This window comes from Erinaceus europaeus, chromosome 1 (genome assembly GCF_950295315.1).
Source record: "Erinaceus europaeus chromosome 1, mEriEur2.1, whole genome shotgun sequence".
NCBI lineage: Eukaryota > Metazoa > Chordata > Mammalia > Eulipotyphla > Erinaceidae > Erinaceus > Erinaceus europaeus.
Genome location: NC_080162.1, coordinates 174,184,411 through 174,207,994, shown reverse-complemented (window position 1 = coordinate 174,207,994; position 23,584 = coordinate 174,184,411). Strand labels below are relative to the sequence as shown.

At 39.1% G+C, this 23,584-nt stretch overlaps 1 non-coding gene across 1 annotated transcript; it reads left to right on the top strand.

The window, feature by feature from the left end:
- The first annotated feature begins 3,990 nt into the window (after positions 1-3,990).
- LOC132542939 (U11 spliceosomal RNA) lies at positions 3,991-4,125 on the top strand. The gene has a single exon (XR_009553909.1). It is a non-coding gene; the product is annotated as a U11 spliceosomal RNA (small nuclear RNA).
- Positions 4,126-23,584: the final 19,459 nt, after the last annotated feature.

Sequence of the window (23,584 nt, the reverse complement as noted above, 5' to 3'; positions counted from 1 at the left end):
GCATTGGTATACCCCTGTCCCTCTCTCCTAGTCTCTTTTTCTGAAAATATAGAATAATTAGGGCAGTGGCTCAGCGGTATCACTCCTACACAATGGACCCTTCCAGGACCACATAAATTAACAAAGAACCAGAACTGGGGAGACAGCATAATGGTTATGCAAAAAGGCTTTAGTACCTGAGGATCTTAGCTCCCAGGTTCAATCTCCAGTACCACCATAAGCCAGAGCTGAGCTCTGGTAAAAATAAATAAGTAAATATAAATAAAATGTATTGATTAAAATATTTATCCTATTTATAGCTATTTAATTTGATTGCTGGAAGAAATAGTGTCTTGTTTTATGCAGAATGTACATACTTTTCTGCATCTACAAAAGAGACTGCTAATAGGTTACCCAACATCTAGCTTTCTTTTTTTGTTAATTTTCTTTTTTTTAATTAATTTTTTATTTAAGAAAGGATAAATTAACAAAACCATAGGGTAGAAGGGGTACAACTCCACACAATTCCCACCACCCAATCTCCATATCCCACCCCCTTCCTGATAGCTTTCCCATTCTCTATCCCTCTGGGAGCATGGACCCAGGGTCATTGTGGGTTGTGGAAGGTGGAAGGTCTGGCTTCTGTAATTGCTTCCCTGCTGAACATGGACGTTGACTGGTCAGTCCATACTCCCAGTCTGCCCTCTCTTTCCCTAGTAGGGTGGGTCTCTGGGGAAGTGGAGCTCCAGGACACATAGGTGGGGTCTTCAGTCTAGGGAAGCCTAGCCGGCATCCTGATGGCATCTGGAACCTGGTAGCTGAAAAGAGAGTTAACATAGAAAGCCAAACAAATTGTTGAACAATCATGGACCCAAAGGTTGGAATAGTGGAGAGGAAGTGTTGGGGGGGTACTCACTGCAAACTCTAGTGTACTTCTGCTTCCAGGTATATATTGCACTTGTTTATGGATACGTGTGAACATATGCTCTCTCTCACAGAACCTGGTGTATATCTAGGTTTTGGGACTTTGTTAGAAAGTGATCCACCTGGGATGGAATTAGAGAATGCTATGAAAGGAAAGGTCTCACCCGAGTAATGAAGCTAAAGGGTTGTCATTCCACACCTGAAGTCTCTAGACAGTCTGAGCTGAAGCATGTTAAGGTGGCAATCGTTGCATTGATTAGGTCGCGATCAGCTGATGCAATATTATTTGATATGGATTGGGAGAGGCATGCGGGAAAATGGGCCCTATTTTAAGGTTCCAGGACTGGGAGAAATATAGGCTCTATAGTGGAGATGTGAGGTTCCTGCTGTCTTAGGGTTCAAAAAGACAATGGATAGTTAATGTTATCATCACAATATTTGGCAATTGGGTTAACTTTGAAAAGTCCTTTTGTTAGGGTTTGCTGTATAGTACCCAGTATCTTGTAAATAGCTGTGCCAATGGTTGCCTCTGATCTACTTGGTCTAGGCTTTTGAGAGAGTCCGCATATCAACTACATAGCCTATATATTAAGAAGATTCAGTCTGTGTTTTAAAAACTTCGAGACATACAATTAATTTTCCCCCTTTCATATTAATTAACTAGTGATTTATATGACTTCACTTTACTAGAAGTGTACATAAACACCATTCCCACCATCAAAAGACTGTGTCCCATCCCACCCATGCACCCCCACCCCCCACCAGCCCAGGAGCCACATGTCTACCCCTTACCACAGGGTTTTTACTTTGGTGCCCTACTTTCAATTTAGTCAGATCCTGCTTTTAGTTTCCCTTTCAGATCTTCTTTCTCAACTTCTGTTGATGAGTGGGATCATCCCATACTCATCTTTATCTTTCTGACTTAGCTCACTTAACGTAATTCCTTCTAGCTCTGTCCAAGATGGGTCAGAGAAGGTGGGTTCATTGTTCGTGATAGCTGCATAGTATTCCATTGTGTATATATACCACAGCTTTCTCAGCCACTCATCTGTTGTTGGGCACCTTGGTTGCTTCCAGGTTTTAGCTATTATGAATTGTGCTGCTATGAACACAGGAGTACACACCTCTTTTTGGCTGGGTGTTATGGAGTCCTTGGAGTATAACCCCAGGAGAGGAATTACTGGGTCATATGGAAGGTCCATGTCTAGTCTTGTGAGAGTTAACATCTAGCTTTCTTATTTTCCTTCCTATAAGAAATCGTGTGTGGGGGGTCAGTTAGCATAATGGTTAGCAAAAAGACTCTCATGCCTGAGACCCCAAAGCCTCAGGTTCATTTCACCACATCACCATAAGCTAGAGCTCATTAGTGCTCTGGTAAAAATAAATAAATAAATAAATAATAAAATAAAATAAAATAGAATAAAGGAATTGAGTAATGTTTGGGATTGTAACACTGATCCAAAACACTGGACTCCCTTGCAGCTGGTTGTGGTTCTCTGACACATAAATGACCATTGACATATGAGCAAAGTTTGCAAGTTGGGGCCTCCAAGAAATTGTCTTATGCTTCCTGATTGTAGGGGAAATAGCTATCCCTAAAGCACTAAGAAGAAAACTGCAAGTTGAGGATGGTAAGGCAGAAAGACAGAAAGAACTTGGGTTTTCATTAGTATCATGGAGCTTCATACAAAAGAAAAATAGTCACCTCACATTTTCAAGCCACTGTAATTGGTTTCTTTTTATAGAAAGCCAAATGTAATGCTGACTGATACAACTTGCCATTAAAAAAAGAAAGATCCTTTTCTCACATGTGCTGGCGATGGAGGCTTCATACAATTCTGAACTTTAGGCAAATATTAATCTTCTTGGTGAGATTAAATAAGTATTATTCATGTTACAGGTCACTTAAACATGGTATTTCTCTTGTGTCTTTCTTCTACTTTTTTTTTTTTTTATTCCCCTGACAAACAGAACCTGCACTTACAACTTAACACGGTGTTATTTCTAAAATGAACAGAGCTTATGTTTTGGCACTCTGAGGAATCTCTGGGGGCTGACTAGCTAGCACTTAAACAGAACACCTGGGTGCACTTAGCTGAATCATCCCTTAAAAGGCTCAGTACAGAAGAGAGACATTGCATTTACTTTGTAGTTGGTGGTGACATTGATTTCTAAATGTTTCTTTCTCCAGACTGTCTGTCCATTGGTGAAATTTCTCCAAGAGCAGATTAGTTGAGACACATGAAAATATTGATAGGAGACAGAAAGAAATATAAAGTCTACATTTTAAGTGGAAAACTCACTTTCTCTTTTCTGTTGTACCATCTCTCAGTGGATAGTCGGACAAGAACAGAGAAAATGTGTAGCTTTCAAAATACCCTCTCTAGGCCTATCATATCTATAAGGTCTGAAGCAAAAGCACAAATAGACCTTTTTCCCCCCTCTCTCCTAACTGAGCTTTTGTCTTAGTCTTTATCATACACTTATCTGGGTCCACTATGCTCTATTGTATGCAAAGGTGAACACATTAGTTACATATCCTGTCTTTGCCCACCCTTTCCCATTAGACCACCAGGGTCATACCTTAGCCTAGATTTACACTCCAAATTACTATTCTGAGAGGAAATGCTGAAGGTCCTGAAAACAGAGTTCTGGGCAATTTAAATAGGAGCTTTTAGAATGTAGGCACCTAGTGCATGGGCTGCAAAATTGAGTGTAGGGATAGGTATGCCCATTTGGTGCCAAAGACTCCTCAGCCTGAGGAGAGATACCAGTAGGCAGTCTCTAAAGTCCAAGTCCAAACGGAGTTGCTAGTAGCCTAGATCTGGAATTGCCTAACAAAGTATGAGGAACTCAGTTCAATTTCAATTTTAGATTAACAGCAATTTCTGTATAAGAAGGTCCTCTTCAATTTTTGTGACATGTCTTTGCAAAATAATATTTAAACAAGGGCTATTCACTGTTTATCTGAAAAACTTAACAGGGACCTAATCTTTTGTTATCTAATTATCTACCTTTTCTGGATCAGTAATTAGTCCAACAACTAAAGGTATGTGATTCCACGAATTTGACAAAGAAGCCATAGTAAAAAATGTCTGCTTTTTGTGAGTGACACACGTAGGATAGCTCATTTGCTCTGCATGTAGAACCGATATCAAAAAATTTTTGAAGCATACTGTTTTGGTTTTTAGGCAGCTGATGATCAGTGACCTCTGTGTCCCTCCCCCACCAAAAGAAATAATAATCCATGAGAAAGATGCTTAAATGAGAGAAGTAAACTAGGTATATATACTAGTTAAAGTCTAGGAAAAAGAAAGGAAGAAAGAGAAAGAAAAGGCTTTGGAGAAATCTTGATTCAATGTCAGATAATCAACTTCTAATTACATAAGAAAATTCTATGGCCAAATTATATATTCTCATTTTTAAATGAAACAGACAACTATAAAAATGTGTAAAAACAACTATTGGCAGAAAAGAGTACTTAATACTAATGGAACTTTGACATGTAAATCCCTAAACATTAACAGGAACCAATTTCACATTATTGATTTTTGCTAAATTAAGAAAAGCCATAGACCATTTAATGTTCCTTGTATTTTTTTAAAGCTACTTTGAATTCAGTGTCAAATTATGTCATAGGAAACAGCTAGGAAGCAGAGAGAATCAAGTTCTCTTTAATTACCTGAACTCTCTCTCTCTCTCTCTCTCTCTCTTTTGCCACATTAAGTGTTATTTAATGCTGGGCTTAGGTGCATGTTGTTTTCACTGGGCTGGCTTCACGGGCGGGTAACAGACGACCTGGGACTCATGGCTGGGTTGTACACAGTATCTCTTTATTCATGCAGGACGCAGCGCAATCTATACCAAGCTAAGCTAAAAACTAACTAAAACGAACAATGTTGTCTTTATATATACTTCCCAAGTAGGGTGTGAACAGGATGTGACATAGAGAGGGTGGAGAGAAAGGTGACTGGTGAAAATCAGAGTGTGACAAGGAGAGGGGGCGGAGCAAAAACATATCATGAACCAGTGGGGATTGAACCAATGCCCTGCAGTGGTTATGTAAATAGAATACAGTAGTTATGTAAATAGAATGCAGTGTTAAGCAGGGGGTATTAAACTAATGAAACAGAAGGGGTTTTTAGAAGCATACCAACAGGTGCAGGCACTACAAATCAATCTCTCCCTGGGGCCATTTTTTTTCCTTTCATTTTTTCTTTTATATTTTATGTGACAGGATAGAGAGAAACATAAACACCTGCAGACCCACTTCACTGCTTACGAAGTGTCCTACCTGCAGGTGGGAAGTGGGGGCTTGATTCGGAACTTTGAGCAGGTCTTTATGCTTGTATCATGTGTTCTTTTAACCAGGTGTGCCACTGCCACCACCTCCACCCAGCCCCATCTGAATTCTCTAATATTATTGTTCTTATGCATTTCTGCTATCTTCAAGAGTCTGTTCAGGGGTCACTCTCTCTCTCTCTCTGTATCTTTCTCTCTGTTCTCTCTCTCTCTTCCTCTCACTCCTTATTAAAATAATAATAAAATAAAGTAAAATAAAAATACTTTTAAAAAAGAATATGTACAAGGGTCTGGGAAATCTCACCCTAGACTTCATGCCTGAGGTCCCACCCGGAGGTCCCAAGGATTTTAGGTTCAATCACAAGCACATTATGCAAGCTGGAAAGTGCTCTTGTCTTTCTCTCAAGAAACTAAAAACACATTTTTAAAAGAGTACTGTGCATAAACTTTGGTGGGCAATATGGTGACTTGTATTTACCATGTGTTAGTGTGACATTGTATCCCAGAAATCTTATGATTTTGTAGTAGTAGAGAATATGCTTTGCATATATGAAGTTCTAGTTTCAATCCCCAGCACATAAAAAGAAATAAGGATCTATCTGGTGGTAACACACCTGGTAGACAAAGCATACACATTACCCTGCACAAGAACTCAGAAGGAAAGAAAGAGACAACTAAAGGAAGAAAGAAAAAAAGGGAAAGAAGGGGCGGGGGGGTAGATAGCATAGTGGTTATGCAAAGAGATTCTCATGCCTGAAGCTCCAAAGTCCCAGGTTCAATCCCCCGCACCACCATAAGCCAGAGATGAACAGTGCTCTGGCGTTTCTCTCTGTGTCTTTCTCTCTCTTCATCTCACTCAAAACCAAATAAATAAATAAATAAAATAATTTTTTTAAAAAGGAAGAGAAGAGAAAAGAAAAAAAAAGTAAAGAAAAAATAATAAGAAATGGGGATGAGAGAAAAAGGGGGAAATGGCTGCTGAAAATGGTGAATTTGCCATGGAGGGACAAGTCCGATCAATAACCCTGGTGGCAAGAAAAAAAAAAAAGAAAAGAAAAGAAAAGAGAAAGTGGTAATAAAAGTGCAGGAAACACAGTGCAAGAAATAATGGTACTATCATCTTGAGTCAATTGGATGTCCATATGGAGAAAAATAAACTTTGATTCCTGCTTCAACTGTACACAAAAATTAAGTGAAGATATATCAAGAGATAAAAATACAAAAAGAAAGATGATAAAACTCCTAGAAGAAAAGATAGAGGAATATTGTTAGATTCTTAAGATAAGCAAAAATCTCGAGTATGAATAGCACTAGCCATAAAAGATAGCTTTAATCATTTCGTTTCTTTTAATTAATGCCTATGCCTGCTGTTCAAGAAAAAAAACACAGTCACAGAATGAACAGGGTAATGATGTTAAAAAAAAAAAAGTAGTAATCACTTAAAGCATCACACGCCTGTTTGTTACTTAAATTTCTTTGACTTGCTATGCCTGTCTCAAAGTGTGTCCCTTTCACCATATCTGGGAAGACATAGATAGCCAAGTTATGTATGACATTGGGCAGAGTCCAGACAACAGGAATACTGATGAAGAGGATGCTGAGTAGGATCACGTGCAGCAGTCCCACCAAGATGACGGAGGCCAGCCAGGTGCCCCAGCTGTTCATCACTCTAGTGTTGGGGTTTACTTCGCTTTGCCCCATGCCCACATTCATCCTGCTAGTTTCTGAAGGCCCTCGCATCTACACCTGCGGTCTCCAGGAAGCACATACTGAAATGCAGCATCTTCGTGCTGGTTAAATATTTTTAAATGTTATTATAAATAAATATATTTGGGAGTAGGGCGGTAACGAAGCAGATTAAGCACACATGGCACGCAGAGCAAGAACAGGCTTAAGAATCCGGGTTTCAGGCCCCAGCTTCCCACCTGCAGGGTAATCACTTCACAGAAGGTGAAACAGGTCTGCTAGTGTCTATCTGCCTCTCCCCCTCTCTGTCTTCCCCGCCTCTTTCCATTTCTCTCTGTCCTGTCTAACGATAACATCAATAACAGCAACAATAACTACAACAACAATTAAAAAAAACAAGGGCAACAAAAGGGAAAATAAATAATTGTATATATAAAAAAATAAATGTGTATTCTTATTTACATATTTTAATGACCTCCCAATCAAAAGTTAAACTCTAGAGAGCTGTGTAACAAGTTTGTATCAACTGGAATGGTCCACAGCACAGATAGTAATTAGGTGTGTGGCTGACATTTGCTTTACGCTTGTTGAGTTCTCAGAAAACACAATTTCTCAGCAAATGTGGGACAGAGTCAGGGCACAGCTGATGAAGGATGAAAGATATAAATTATCCATTTAGCAAAAAGAAAGAAAGAAACATAAAACTTGTAATAACTTTATCACTGCATGCTGGGCTAGCTTCACGGGCAGGAGATGGACAAACAGGGACTCATGGCTGAGCTGGAAACACAGTTCAATCTTTACTGATGAGCGAGAATGCAGTGCAATCAATCTAATCTCTATTCATTAGAAAATCCTGTTCCTTTCTATCTCCTGAGGCGGAAGTGTCAGGAAGAGGAAGTACATAGGATAGGGGGTGGGGAGAGGGAAAAAGCACTCATATCAAGCTTGCATCTAACCAGTGGGGATTAAACCAATGCCCTGTAGGCAGGGCAGGTCTCAGGTAAAGCAGTGATTATGTAAATAGACCACAGCGTTAAGCAATACAAGTGAACCTAATGTGATGATCAAAACAGAAGGGGTCTTAGAAGCAGAATTATAAGCATACCAACAACTGCAGAAGTTGCTTTATTTCATTGCAGTCATTAAAGCAATTTTCTTATCATAATGTGTGACTTAGACTTATTACTTATTTAAATTATCCTTGGGTCTAATTAATAGACTTTATTATGTTTTTATTTTTTAACATATATATAAATTGCAAGGACATATTCCTTTAAAATTTTTATTTATACTCTTTTCTTCACATCATTGAGTTCAGCCTCTCATAACTCATGTAACTGTCATGGAGCATACAATTAGCTCCTTAGGGATAGAAAACAGAGACTTGGGAGGCGGGGCAGTGGGGCACTAGGCTGAGCATACATATCACTATGCAGAAGGGTCCAGGTTTGATCCCCCACCCCTCCCACCTGCAGGGAAGAATCTTCACAAGCAGTGAAGCAGGTCTGTAGGTGTTTATCTTTCTCTCTCCCTATCTCCCCATTCCCTCTCAATTTCTCTCTGTTCTATAAAGTAAAAAACAAACAAACAAACAAACAAAAATATAAAGGGAAAAAAAGTGTCTGGGAGCTGTGGATTCATAGTACTGGCACTGAGCCCAGTGATAACAATGGTGACAATGGAAGGAAGGAAGGGAGGAAGGAAGGAAGGAAGGAAAGAAGGAAGGAAGGAAGGAAGGAAGGAAGGAAGGAAGGAAGGAAGGGAGGAAGGAAAGAAAGAAGGAAGGGAGCAAAAATGGGGGGAGGAGGGAAGAAGGAAGGGGAAAGAAGAACAGAGAGAGGGAGAGAAAGAGAAAGATAAAGAGAGATTTGTTGAAATAAAGCTTTAAAACCCTGGGGGAAAAAAAGAAAAATTCATGCTGGGGAGCAGAAAGATGGGTTGTGCTGAAGCCTTGGCACCCTAATCTTATGGCCCTATACTTATTAGATCAGGAGGCAAGAAACTCTGGTATTCTGGGGCTCTTTGTTATGTGAATGATCTCAGAAGCTGGAGGAGTCCTTACTGGCAGTTATCAAGAAAATAGGACCATCAGTTCTAAATACATGAAACTGGAATTTGCCAACAGCTTTAGTAATTTAAGGAAAGATTCTTCCCAGGAGCTTCCAGAAAGGAACATCATCCTTCGGATAGCACAAAAGCATACTAAATTTCTGACCCTTAGCTATAAAAATCAAACATTCATACTAATTTTAATTCACTCCATGAATGATTTGGAATATAAAATCTATTAAATTTTCTGGGAAGTTGAACAAAAAAATAATAAGTTCCTGGGAAACAGGTGAGAAAAATATGAAAACATTAGGAGACTGACTAATAGGTCCAATTTCCAAGAAAGGGCTTGAGAGAGACAGAAGAAACAGAAAGAAGCAAATCATCAATGAAGTGACATATTTCCCTATACTACAGGATATGATTTCCAGTCAGAGCTAACAAAATAAAAGTGTGTGTGTGTGTGTGTGTGTGTGTGTGTGTGTGTGTGTGTGTGTGTGTGTGTGTAAAAGGAGGCTGGAAGATAGCTCTCCTGGTAGCATGTACCTTGATCTAGAACCTTCCTCAAAAAAAATCAAATGTACTTTTAATGAATTGTAATGATATACTATGACATTATCATTCATATCTATTTAAAGAATTTCCACAAAAATGAGGAGGAGGGGAAGAAGGAGAAGAAGAAGGAGAAGGAGGAGGAGGGGAAGAAGAAGGAGAAGGAGGATAGAGAGGAGGAGGAGGAGGAGGAGGAGGAGGGGCTTCACTTATAGTGTAAAGTATTTTAATCCCAGTGTGTTTTAACCTGTTTTCCTTTTCAAATCATGAAAGAAAGAAAATATCTAAGCTGTTTCATGTATTCAATTGTAAATCATAAGATACACAAGAGGGTAAGCGCCCTTCCTCCACAAAAGTGCCAAAATTAAAATGATGGATCATTAAAGAGATTCCCTCTTTCCTTCACTTATGCTCTTACTTACTTCCTCCCCAGGGAAAATACTGAAGAAGAGGGAGGCATCAAAGAAAACCATTAGTTGCAGATATGAAATTGCCTACTGGAGTGCTACTGTTCCCACTCAGGAATGAAAAATAGTCTCTTTTCAATCTCCACTAGTAAATCATCCAAGTGTTCCCCATTATTCAAGGATTTAGAGAATCCTATGAATGAATGCTGTGAAAAACATTTTTCACGGTTCTCAATGTTTTCTTTAAGGTTTTAAATTCTGCACTTAAAAGAAAACAAACACATGTCCTGAAGTCACACTTTATTATATTCAATATTGACATTTTAATGAAGCCAAAGGTCAAGAAGAGGTTACACACTACAATTTTTTCTACAACTTTGAGGTAACAGAATGATATTTTGCAAATCAGGACATTGAGATGCACAGAGATAAGCAAACTTACTTGGGCTGGGAAGACAGCATAATGGTTATGTAAAAGAATCCCATGCCTGAGATCTGAGAGTTAATTCTCAGCTGAGCCGTGCTCTGGTTTCTGTCTCTCTCATTAAAATAAAGGAAATAAAATTTTTTTAAAAAAAAGGTACTGTGATATGGGAGGTGGCACAGTGGATAAAGCATTGAACTCTCAAGTATGAAGTACTGAGTTCAATCTATAACAACACATGTGCTAGAGTAATGTCTGGTTCTTTCTTTCTTTCCTCCTTTTTTTCTCATCCATTAAATAAATACATACATACATACTAAAAATCATATATTTACCAAACATCAGAGCCTAACTCACCATAGATGTCTCTTTTAGTTTAGAGCTCTGAATACATCATCTGCACAGCATTTGTGAATTAATTGTGAATTAATGGATCAACACAAATAATTCAAGAAAACACACACATAAGAAACCAGACAGGATCATTTCCTATTTTAAGCCTGATGTAGTTCCAATAAATAGATAGGTCTAGGGTCAAAATGTGTAGACTAAGGGGACAGGGAGATAACTCATCTGGTATAAAGCACACACTGTACCATGTACAAGGACATAGAAGCCCAGCACCTGCAAGTGGGAAGCTTTGAGAGCAGTGGAGCAGTGCTATGATGTCTCTCTCCTTTCCTATCTCTTAGCCTATATCTTCATTTTAATTTATAAAATGGAAACATTGGCAAGGCCATAAGATAAGAGGGGTACATTTCCACACATTTCCCACCCCTAGAGCTCCATATTCAATCCCTTCCCTTGCTAGTTTTCCTATTCTTTATCCCTCTGGGGTTATGGACCCAGGATTATCCTGGGTTATGGACCCAGGATCATTGTGGGGTGCAGAAGGTGGAAGGTCTGGCTTCTGTAACTGCTTCTCCACTGAACATGGGCGTTGGCAGGTCAAACCTCTTACCCTATATCTTAAAAAATAAAAGAAAGAAAGAAAAAGAAAGACAGAAAGGAAAGAAGGAAGGGAGAAAAGGAGTCCACCAGGAGAGGTAGAATTGTGCCAGTCCAGAGCCCCAAAGATAACCTTGGCAGCAAGAAAAATATATATATTATTGAAAAATTAATGTATATATTATTGATATCACTCATTAGTAATAAACAATACCATAGCTCTAGATTCTCGGTTTAGCTTCTGGGGTCATTTACATCCTTACTAATGCTTCTTGGTGAATATAATATCAATGAAGCAAACAAGATAAACATACTATGTACCATCTGAACAGATAAAACTACTTGACTTCCAAAGCTCATCCTTCAAGGCCTACAGGATTTGCTCTCTTTTCTGGCACTGGGAAATCCTGGTTCCTGGTTTTGAAACATTTTACAGATAACATTAATTTTTCTGGGTTTAGTCATAACGTTCATGGTGTGGGTTTTCTGTATTCTTTCTCCAGCATTTGTTTTTATTATTATCAAGGTTATCTCCAAGATTCAGTGCCTGCGTGATGAATCTACCGCCCCTCATAACTATTTATTTATTTATTTTTTGCCTCCAGGGTTATTGCTGGGGCTCAGTGTCTGCACTACAAATCCACTACTCCTGGAGGCTATTTTTCCTCTTTTGTTGCCCATTGTTATTGTTGTTATTGCTATTGTTATTTTTATTGCTGTCATTGTTGTTGGATAGGACAGAGAGAAATTGAGAGAGGAGGGGAAGACAGAGAGGGGGAGAAAAAGATAGATGCCTGCAGGCCTGCTTCACCACTTGTTAGACTCCCCCTGCAGGTGAAGAGCAGGGGGCTCAAACTAGTCCTTGCACCATGTGTGCTTAACCCGCTGCACTACCGCCCGGCCCCCACAGCTATTTTTTTTTTCATAGGAGAGACATAAATTGAGAAGAGAAATTGGAGATAAATCAGGAAAGAACAAGAGAGAGATTTGCAGCACTACTTCAGTGTTTATGAAGCTTCCCCTGCAGGTGGAGATCTGGGGGTGGAACCTTGTCCTTGCACCTTATAATGTGTGTACCCAACAGGCTGTGCCTCAGCTGGATCCTTCTCCAGAATTTTAAATGTATCATCTCAAACATTCACTGCTAGGTGTTTAGTATTATTATACAAATAAAAGTTAAAAAAGAAAAACTCTCAATATACCTGCTATGCAAACAACTGTACAATCCCCAACTGGTAAAGATGGATCTCAAGCATTCTGAGTTGAACAACTTCTCCAAAGTGAGGAAGTGACCAAATAAAAGACCTGAGAGACTGAATATCGAAATTGATAATGATCAAATAGCGTGTAACAATTGAGTTCTGAACCATAACCACTCCAAGAAATCAAATTATAACCTCTGAGCAAATATCCCAAAACAGTCAGGAAGGACTTGGTCAGTGATTGACAACTTCCCGTTTTTTCATGCCTATTTCTGGCTAAAGAAACAACCAGAGAATGTCAATATGCTGACCATATCACTCATGTGACTAAGAAAAACTTTTTTAGTGATTGACTACACATGACTTTAAATATTAAAACCATGCTTCTCAACACAATTGAGTTTCTACTGTATTCTTGATTGTAAGCAGTTTAAAACTCAACTTTCTATAGAGTCTGTATAAAAAAGGAAATTACTGGTTTATATAATTGCAAATAACAGGAGTGAAGTTGGATTCAAGTATAAGTACAATGGGTTTATATTGAACTAATGTGGATTGGGTATGGCTTAAAGTAGATAAAATAAGTGAGTGTGATCTTTTACATATACTGAGTACTGTTGTGCTGTTTCTCTTTAACGATGCATAATTGGTATATTTTATAGATAGGGGCCAGGTGGTGCCCCTATCACCTAGTTGAGCACACATGTTACAGTGCACAAGGATGTGGATTCAAGCCCCCGATCCCTACCTGCAGGAGGAAAGCTTTGCATGTGGTTAAGCAGGGCTGCAGATGTTTCTGTCCCTCCCTCTCTATCTCCCCCTTCCTCTTGATTTCTGTCTGTCTCTATCCAATAAATAAAGATAATTAAACTTTTTTAAAGATTTATTTATTGTTTATATCTAATAGAGAGTTTCACATGAGACAGAAGATAGAAGGAAACCAGAACACACTGCAGTTGAGAGTATTGGGGACTGAGCTGGAAATCTCAAGCAAGCAAGTTCAAAGCTCTACCAGTTGAGTCATTTCCTCAGCAGCCATATTGGTATTAATATTTCACACACTTGCACTGTAAGTGATCATTAAGTTCAGAGGGGATTATCTTAATGGAGAAGAGCCAGAAGAGCAGCTTCCTTATAATCTTATAGCTCTAATAACAATTTTAATGCAGAAGTTTCTCTGATGACTTGCCAACTGGAGCTGTGACAAAAGGAAGCAGCTTCTGTATAGAGGCACTTGTTGGACTTTTGGAGTTGTTGCCCCTCTGAAAAGAATAAGCTGGAAGCAATTATTGCCCCTCTAGAAACAAGATGCCTGACCTAGATTCTGTGACTCTTCCCCTAATAGTCTCATTTTTGAGGGAGACAAATATGGACTCAAAGATAATTAAAGACAGGGTGTGCCAAGCCTCATAGGTCAAATGTAAATGGCATATTATTGAAGAATGTGGCTGGCCTGGTCATTGTGGTATCTTGAATTTATATGAGAAAATGCCACCTATCTCTTTAGATTGACATGAACAATATTGTAAAGATAATAACTACTTATTTGAGCGCAGCATCTATTGTGTCCCCTACATTAAACATGTGGGTCAAAGTAGTGGGTATAATGGGCCTCGAAGTTTTGTGCAAATATGATTATACTTTGGTACAATACACCAAACCCAAACCAAGTTCTGCTTTCTGTTCTTATTTCTCAACTTCTATGAGTATGTCACTCTATATCTATACTTCCCTTTCTGGCTTATCTCACTTAACATAGTAGAGGAGGTCCTAGGTGGGGGAGGGGGAGAGGATGGAGGCTAGAGTGTCTTGCAGAAAACTGAAAAATTTTACACATGTACCAACAACTGTATTTATGATTTACTGTAAACCATTAATCACCCCCATAAAAATGATTATAGTAAGGGAAGTAATGCATGTGTCAGGGTAGAAGGTATATAAGGAAACTAAATATTTTGTCTCAAATTTTCTGTGACTCTAATACTACTCTTAAAAATATATAGCCTTGTAAATCAACATTTCTTCAATAAGATGATTTTAAAAATCATAGTCATCCTTTTTTTTTTCTTTTTCTTTTTACCACAGCAGTCCTCAGTTCTGGTTTATGGTAGTGTATGGGATTGAAGCTGGAACTTTGGAGCCTCAGGCATAACCCCTGTTTGAGTCTCTTTGCATAACCCCTATGCTATCTCCCCCAAATCATCTAACCTTTCTTGATGAAAGTTATAGATGAAAATAGACAAAAGCTTGGAGTAGGACACCAAAGTAAAAAAAAAAAAACCCTGGGTTGAGGGTGAGGGTGGATGTTCAGCTTCATGGGGAGGGGGGCGGGAGGTGGGACACAATCTTTTGGTGGTCGGAATGGTGTTTATGTGCACTCCTATTAATCTGTAGTCATATAAATCACTATTTAAGTAATATGAGAGGGGAAAAACTTATTGGATGTCTCAAACTTTTTAAAGCACAGACTGAGTCTTTTTATTACATAGGCTGTCTTTGATATGTGGACTCTTAAAAGCTTAGCCCAGGGAGAACAGAAGCAACTGGTGGCATAGCTATGTACAAATAATGTCAAAGGACACAAATTAAGGTGATGTTGTATATGGTACATCAAATCCTAACAAAGGGATTTTTCAAAGTATTATTTTTCCAAATAATGTGATTATAGCAATAACTATCTATTGTCTTCTTAAATCCTAAGACAGCAGGAACCTCCCACTTCCTTTATAGAGCCTATATTTCCCCCAGTCCAGGAACCTCTGGGGGTGGTGCTCACTTCCCTGCATGCTTCTCTCAAGTCAGGCAAAATGATATTGCATCCACTGATGTCAACCTAATCAATGCAACGAGTACCACCTCAGCATGCTTCACTTCAGACTGTGTCCAGAGACATCAGGCATGGAATGTCAACCCTTCACCCTCATTACTCGGGTGAAACCTTTCCTTTCATAGTATTCTCTAATTCCATTCCTAGAGGTTCACTTCCTAACAAAGTCCCAAAACCTAGATATAGGCCAGGTCCCATAAGATACAGCATATGTTCACATGTATTTATAAATTAGGGCAAAATATATACCTGAAAGCAAAAATACACAAGTCTTTAGTGAGTCAGTATCAAGTTCATAATGAAATAGTGTCCACTTAGACTTAGATACCCTCCTCACCTACTTCCTATTATACTTCTCTCATTCACTACAAAGCTAACCTTAGCAAAGAAAGGACTGCAAAAGCTGAATAAGGGCAAGAGACTGGCATACTTTAACGATGACTCTTTAATCACTATCAGGCCATTCCACCAGCTGGGCCCTTAATCGGGGAGTCCTGAGTCTCCGAAACAGACTTGATGGGTCTGGACCTCAAATAAATACCTCTCTCCATTGTCACTGGTTATTTCTGTCAGGAACAAGACAATAGACCCCTTTGTGGGCCCCCATAGGACCTTGCCCTCAACTTGGATCAACAATGGTAGAGAATGTTCCATCCTTCGAAGGGAGGATGGACAGCATACTCTATGCTACACCTGAGGAAGATGGGTCCTGATTTTGGGGCAGCCTGGAATGTTCCTACTCATGACCACAGAATGTGAGCTCAGATCTACAGGGATGCAGAGATCACATAGGCTCCTAAGCTGGATATGGGCCCCAGATCACATCAAATTGATGGGGTTTATAGTCAACAGTATTTATATCCCTTTCCCATATTAGGGAGCTACTCTCTTCCCTGATTCAGATTTCTGGTCCTTTTTCCAGCCATGACATCATCTCCCCAGACAATAACTTGGATCCACATGCATATCAGATTTCAGGCTCAGGGGAAAAAAGAAAAAGGAAAAAAAAAAAAACAAAAAAAACACAAGAAAACTAGTATAGCCACAGGCCCTTTGAAATTTAACTAAAATATGCCTACTAGCTATCTACAAAATGGAGGACACCCCAACTCTTCATCTGCATTATTCCAGCATTTAGGTCCATGACTGGTCAACAATTTGTTTGGCTTTGTATGTTAACGCTCTTGTCAACCACCAGGTTCCAGATGATAGCATGATGCCGACCAGACTTCCCTGGACAGACAACTCAACTCCACCAATGTGTCCTGGAGCTCCAATTCCCCAGAGCCCTTCCTCACTAGGGAAAGAGAGAGACAGGCTGGGAGTATGGATAGATCTGCCAATGCCCATGTTCATCGGAGAAGCAATTACAGAAGCCAGAGCTTCCACCTTCTGCAACCCATAATGACCTAGGGTCCATACACCCAGAGGGATAAAGAATAGGAAAGCTATCAGGGGAGAGGATGGGATACAGAGTTCTGGTGGTGGGAATTGTGTGGAGTTGTACCCCTCTTATCCTATGGTTTAGTCAATGTTTCCTTTTATAAATAAAAAGTTTAAAAAAAAACACTTTGTATAAATAAAAGCTATATAAAATTGAAAAAAAGAAAATAGATGAAAGGTATAGAGGATAATAGAAGAAACAGTAGTGTTACGGATACTGAAATGGACACACTGATTTTCTGGAGGAATAAATTAGGGTATCAACTTAAGACGTGCAAGAAGGAACTTACTGATCATTAACTTTTAGAAGATAAGAGTGTTCCTGGCAAAAGCACTTTCAAACCATTGCAAGTGCCTTAAATATACCTGACTGTGGTATCTAGCAAAGTCACCTGGTTGCTCTAATCACCAGATGATCACAATTTCCTTTACTCCTTTTAGGAAGTTTGCTGGAAATAGCAAGAGATGACCCTCGTTTCTGTACCTCTGAGGGAAAACAAACTAAAGACACCATTGAATGCATTCTCCCTCCCCATTTATATTCTAAAATAATTAAAATGCCCACCTTTGTATGTGCAAACTGAACAGATGGTCCAGGAGGTGGTGCAGTGGATAAGCATTGGACTCTCAAGTATGAAATCCTGAGTTCAAACCCGGCAGCACATATACCAGTGATGTCTGGTTCTTTCTCTCTCTCCTCCTACCTTTCAAATAAATAAATAAATAAATAAATAAATAAATAATCTTTTAAAAATATTTTTTAGGGAGCCAGGCAATGGGACAGTGGATTAAGTGCACATGGCAAAAAGCACAAGGACTAGCATCAGGATCAAGGCCCTGGTTCCCCACCTGCAAGGTGTTCCACTTCACAGGTGGTGAAGCAGGTCTGCAGGTGTCTATCTTTCTCTCCCCCTCTCTGTCTTCCCTTCCTCTCTCAATTTCTTTCTGTTCTATCCAACAATGATGACAACAATAACAATAATAACAACAACAATGATGATGATAAACAACAAGGGCAACAAAAGGGGAAAAAGAATAAAAAATATTTTTAAAAAACTGGAGAGGTTGGACTGATAGAAATTAGAAATGTCCCTCTAAAATTAATGTAAGTCTCAATTATTCAAACTGACAGGGAACCTCATAGCCTACAAGCCAGTTCGGAGGCTACATGGGTCACTCCAGAAGCCTTTGCTCTCAGATGTTGTCCATATTAGGTAATTACAAACATCACCTTTTTTCTAATTAGATGGATTGCATCATAGAGAAATATTTCCACATGGTGAACATCAATAGTAAATTAATTATCCCTCTGAAAAGTTTTCAAGAAAAACAAAATCTCATTTAAAAAAAAAATCACTGAGACTAGCAAAATAGCTCACTTGTGCTGATTTGCCATGTGTGCAAACCAAGGTTCCAGCCCAGACTCACCATATTGAATGAAGCTTTGGTGCTGGCATTCTCTCTCTCTCTCTCTCTCTCTCTCTCTCTCTCCCTCTCCCTCTCCCTCTCCCTCTCCCTCTCCCTCTCCCTCTCCCTCTCCTTCCCCCTCTCATTCCCCCTCCCCCTCCCCTCTCCCTCTCCCTCTCCCTCTCTCTCTCTCTCTCTCTCTCTTCCTCCCTTCATCTCTATTTTAAAAATAAAATACAAACTAAATCTTACAGAAAGAAAAGGAAGTTGATATCCACGATGTTGTCTAAAGTCTACATGATCCACTGGTGATTTTTTTCTTAAATGTCTGAAGGTTTCTTATAGTTGTCTCTACTTTTTTTCTTCTTTTTTTCCAATATATTTTTTATTGTTGTAGTTATTATTGTTGTTGTTGTCATTGTTGTTGGATAGGACAGAGAGAAATGGAGAGAGGAGGAGAAGACAAAGAGGAGGAGAGAAAGATAAGATACTTGCAGTCCTACTTCACTGCCTGTGAGACAACCTCCCTACAGGTGGAAAGCGGGGGGCTTGAACCAGGATCTTTATGCCAGTCTTTGCACTTTACGACACCTGTGCTTAACCCACTGCACTACTGCCCGACTCCCTATAGTTGTCTCTAATGTACATGTACAGGTCACAACATGTTGGGGTGTCAATGTAATGCCCAACTTCCACACAGAGAGAAGAGGAAAAAATGAAGGAGATTTGGAGGTAGTAACAGGTGTAGGTGTGACTTAGAAAGGAAAAGACCTTGCGCTCACTGCAGAGCAGCAGTGGTAGGGACAGGGACTGCCAGCACACACACACACACACACACACACACACACACACACACACACACACACGTCTCCATTTGTACCTTCTTTCTTGCAGAGTCAATTGCTCTCTCAGCTGTGTAAATATTCTGATAAATCTTCATTTTTTAAAAACTGTTTTGAAATTCAAGCCATTGAATTTTGTATTTCACTTTATTTTGAAGAAATATTCATTTCTCTCCTCCTTTATTTTTTCAACTTTTAAAAATATTTTATTAGTGATTTAATATTGTTTTACAAAGTTTTAAGATAATATGGGTATAATTCCATACAGTTCCCACCACTAGAGTTCTGTGTCCCATCCCCTCCATTGGAAACTGCAATAGTTCTCCCAAGGTCACTGATAGAGTTAACTATCTATATCTATGTCCAATAGTTCTGCCTTCACTCCTTTCTAGTTGACTCCTACAGCTACCAAGTGTCTTCCAAGTGTTTTTCCTTTTTTTCTTCTCTCTCTCAGATAAGAGAAAAAAAGTGCCTGGCTTCTTCTGGTACTTCCCCTCCATTGGTGGTATAAAGACTAGAATCCTGGTCATAAACGCTTAGGGTCCTGATGGAATGGGGGTACAGAACCCTCTGGTTTATTTCCCTATTGTTTACTTCTACTTCTCTGGGACTATGAACCAAAATTCTTTTTGAGATGCAGAAAGTGGGAGTGCTGGCTTCTGTAATTGCTTCTCTGCTGGACATGGGCACTCGAAGGTCAATCCATACTCCCCAGTCTGTTTCTACCTTTCCCTAGTGGCAGGCTGGGAGTATGGATTGACCTGCAGCACCCATATTCAGCGGGGAAGCAATTACAGAAGCCAGACCTTCCACCTTCTGCATCCCACAATGACCTTGGGTCCATACTCCCAGAGGGTTAAAGAACAGGAAAGCTATCAGGGGAGGGGATAGGATACAGAGTTCTGATGGTGGGAATTGTGTGGAGTTGTATCCCTTATCCTATGGTTTTGTCAGTGTTTCCTTTTTTATAAATAAATAATAATAATAAATAGAAAAAAATGAAAATTTAAACATACAGGCAATGTAAATAGGGACATATAATAACACATAATCATAGACAAGTGAATACAAAAAATAGGAGTTCTCTGAGCAATTTATCCACATCTTTTTTTAAAAAGCATGTAAATCTACATGAAAAATGAAGGACTCAGTATGTTTATGTGACTAATTATGTATGACTTTGGAAAAAGAATAGGAACTGGTAAATAGTTACAAGGGAAAGGAACTGACTTAACTATAATTACCTCAAGGTTATGGGAATGAATTTACATTGTATAAAGAAAAATCCTGGAAACAAATGAGCACAGGCTACTATACTTGGAAAAAAAGTTCTCTGTTTGTAATAATAATAATAATAATAACTTCAAAGAAAGTGCTGTTTATTTCCTTTTTTACACCAGTGCAATTGAAAATAAAATACAAGAGCCAGCCATAATTATGGGAAGCTCTTACAGCTATTACACAGAGTACAGTTTCAAGCATCTTGTAATGCTCAGTGACTTTCTGCAAAATTTTACTCCAAACCTCTTACAAGCAGTTTCCGTTCCCTCTATGGAGACCTAAGGTACAGCATAAGAAGATCCAGCTTTATAAAATTGAAGTAACACTGGTTTATAACACTATGTAAGTTTCAGGTGAGCATAATTATATATCAACATCTGTATAGCTACATTATGTTCACAACTAGAAGTTTAATTCCATCCATCATCAGATTGCTGGACCCTTCTCCCCAGTTTACTAAGTCCTCTGTGCCTTTTCTTGTGATAAACAGTAATTTGGTCTAATTGTCCAAAAGTTTATTTTGTTTTATTTAGTTCATTCCTTTGTTTATGTACCATAGATGAGCAAAATTACACTGAGTTTATCTTTCTCTGTCTGACTTATTTCACAAAACTTAATATCATTATGTATTGTTACTACATAAAACAGGATATCAGTTTTTTGGATATTTTTTGTATAGTCAAGTATGTATATTTACCATATCTCTATCCAGTTGTGTGTGTGTGTGTCAGTAGGTACCTAGGTTATTTACAAATTTTGGCTATTGTAGGTAATAAGTTTCCAACTTTTGGCAATGAACACAAATATATATATCAAGATCTGGCTTTTGACTACAATATACCTCCAGAGCTCAAGGTACTATTTCTGGATTCACTCTCCCAAGAGCACACTTTCCAGTTGACCACAGCTGAGACACTGCTGGAAACAGTCTACAAATCATTTATGAAGCAATGGTGGGAAGCACACACTCAAAGTCTAGTGTAATGAACATGACATGGAATTTTGATCATAAGACATGTGCCTTGAGAAAGGTAGACACTGTCTAGGGGTATAAATCGAACTGCCAATGCCCAAGTCCAGTGGAACTGGACAAATTCCATCTTTTGCACCCCAAAAACAATTAAAATTTTTTAATTAATTAATTAATTTATTTTAAAAAGGAGACATTAACAAAACTGTAGGATAGGAGAGGTACAATTTCACACAACTCCCACCACCAGATCTCCGTATCCCATCCCCTCCCCTGATAGCTTTCCTATTCTTTATCCCTCTGGGAGTATGGACCCAAGGTCATTATGGGTTGCAGAAGGTGGAAGGTCTGGCTTCTGCAATTGCTTCCTCGCTGAACATGGGCATTGACTGGTCAATCCATACTCCCAGCCGGCCTCTCTCCTTCCCTAGTAGGGTGGGGCTCTGGGGAAGGTAAGCTCCAGGAAATATTGGTGGGGTCGTCTGTCCAGGGAAGTCTGGTCGGCATCATGCTGGCATCTGGAACCTGGTGGCTGAAAAGAGAATTAACATACAAAGCCAAACATTGTTGAACAATTATGGACCTAAAGGCTGGAATAGTGCAGATGAAGTGTTGGGGGGTACTCACTGCAGACTATTGTGTACTTTTGCTTTCAGGTATATATTTTGCCCTAGTTTATGGATACGTGTGAACATATATTTTTTAAATTTTTAATATTGATTTATTCCCTTTTGTTGCCCTTGTTGTTTTATTGTTGTAGTTATTATTGTTGTTATTGATGTCGTTGTTGTTGGATAGGACAGAGAGAACTGGAGAAAGGAGGGGAAGACAGAGAGGGGGAGAGAAAGATAGACATCTGCAGACCTGCTTCACCACTTGTGAAGTGACTCCTCTGCAGGTGGGAAGCTGGGGGCTTGAACTGGGATCCTTATGCCAGTCCTTGTGCTTTGTACCACGTGTGCTTAACCTGCTGCTACCACCCAGCTGCCCCAAAAATAATTATGATCCATACTCCCAGTGGGGGAGAAGTGATAGGAGGAAGAGGATAAGAGGGCTCCATCAGAACCCGCAGAGAAAGGAGGAAACAGGGAAGAATATTTGGATGTAGTAACAGGGTCATGAATGGCTTGAAGAAAAAGAGAGGACTGGACCTGGAAGAAAAAGGAGGCAACTATGTACAAATCTATACAAATAGCTGTAGAGATAAAAATTAACCCATGTCTACAAAGTTGGGAGAACTGCAGTGGTTTACAATGGAGGGACTGGAGATTTAGAAAGCTGACGATAGTGGGAATGGTATGGAATTATACCTCTGTTGACGTGCAATTTTGTAAATTATTATTAAAGCACTAATAAAAAAGGGAATGTAGCTTGTGTGTCTCAGGGTTATAAGCAGTAGCATGAAATAGTAAAAATTACCTATCATAAGTCACTAGATTGTTGAAAGAATCAACACTTTTAATCTTATTTATGTATATGTTTACTATGCCTTTCTTCTCTTTCTCAGGAATCCCTACAATTCTTATATTTGTTTTATTCTAATGAAATATGAAGTTTCATACAGGCTTGCTTCATTTTTTTCTAAATATGTCCTTTCCAATATCTTTGAATTCACAAATCCCACAGCACTGACATTCTCTCCTAGATGTGGTATAGTCTATTTTCTAGGCCTGCTACCTGAGCCTGAGTTGTTTTTAAGGTGTCCTTCAAGCTCTGTAACTAGACAATATGATTTTGAATAACACTGGGGTCACTGAAGAAATCAAAGAGATGTGGAGTTGTACCCCTTCTACCTTATGTTTTTGTTCACTAATCCTTTCTTAAATAAAAAATTAAAAAAAAAAAAAAGAAATCAAAGAGAACTTAAAAACTGCTTGGAGAAGAACGAAAATGAAGAGACCAGCTATCAGCCCTTGTGGGGGAACAGCAAGAGCAGTTCTAAGAGGAAAGTTTATAGCAAAACAGGGCCACATTAACAAACAGCAAAGATCTCTAATACGCTGTCTAACATCACAACTGAAGCAACTTAAAGAAAAGCAGAAAAGAGACCTAAATCCAACAGGAGGAGGGAATAGTCAAAATCAGAGCTAAAACTAATGAAATAGAAACCAGAAAGATGATTCAGAAGATTACTGAAACCAAGATCTGGTTCTTAGAAAGGGTAAACGAAATAGATAACTGCCTGCTGGACTTACTGAGAGAGAGAGAGAGAGAAACACACACACACACACACACACACACACACACACACACGGGGGGGGGGGGGGGCTTTGATAAAAACTATCAGGAATGATTCCCACACCACTGTAAACTAGAGCTGAGCAGTACTCTGGAAAAA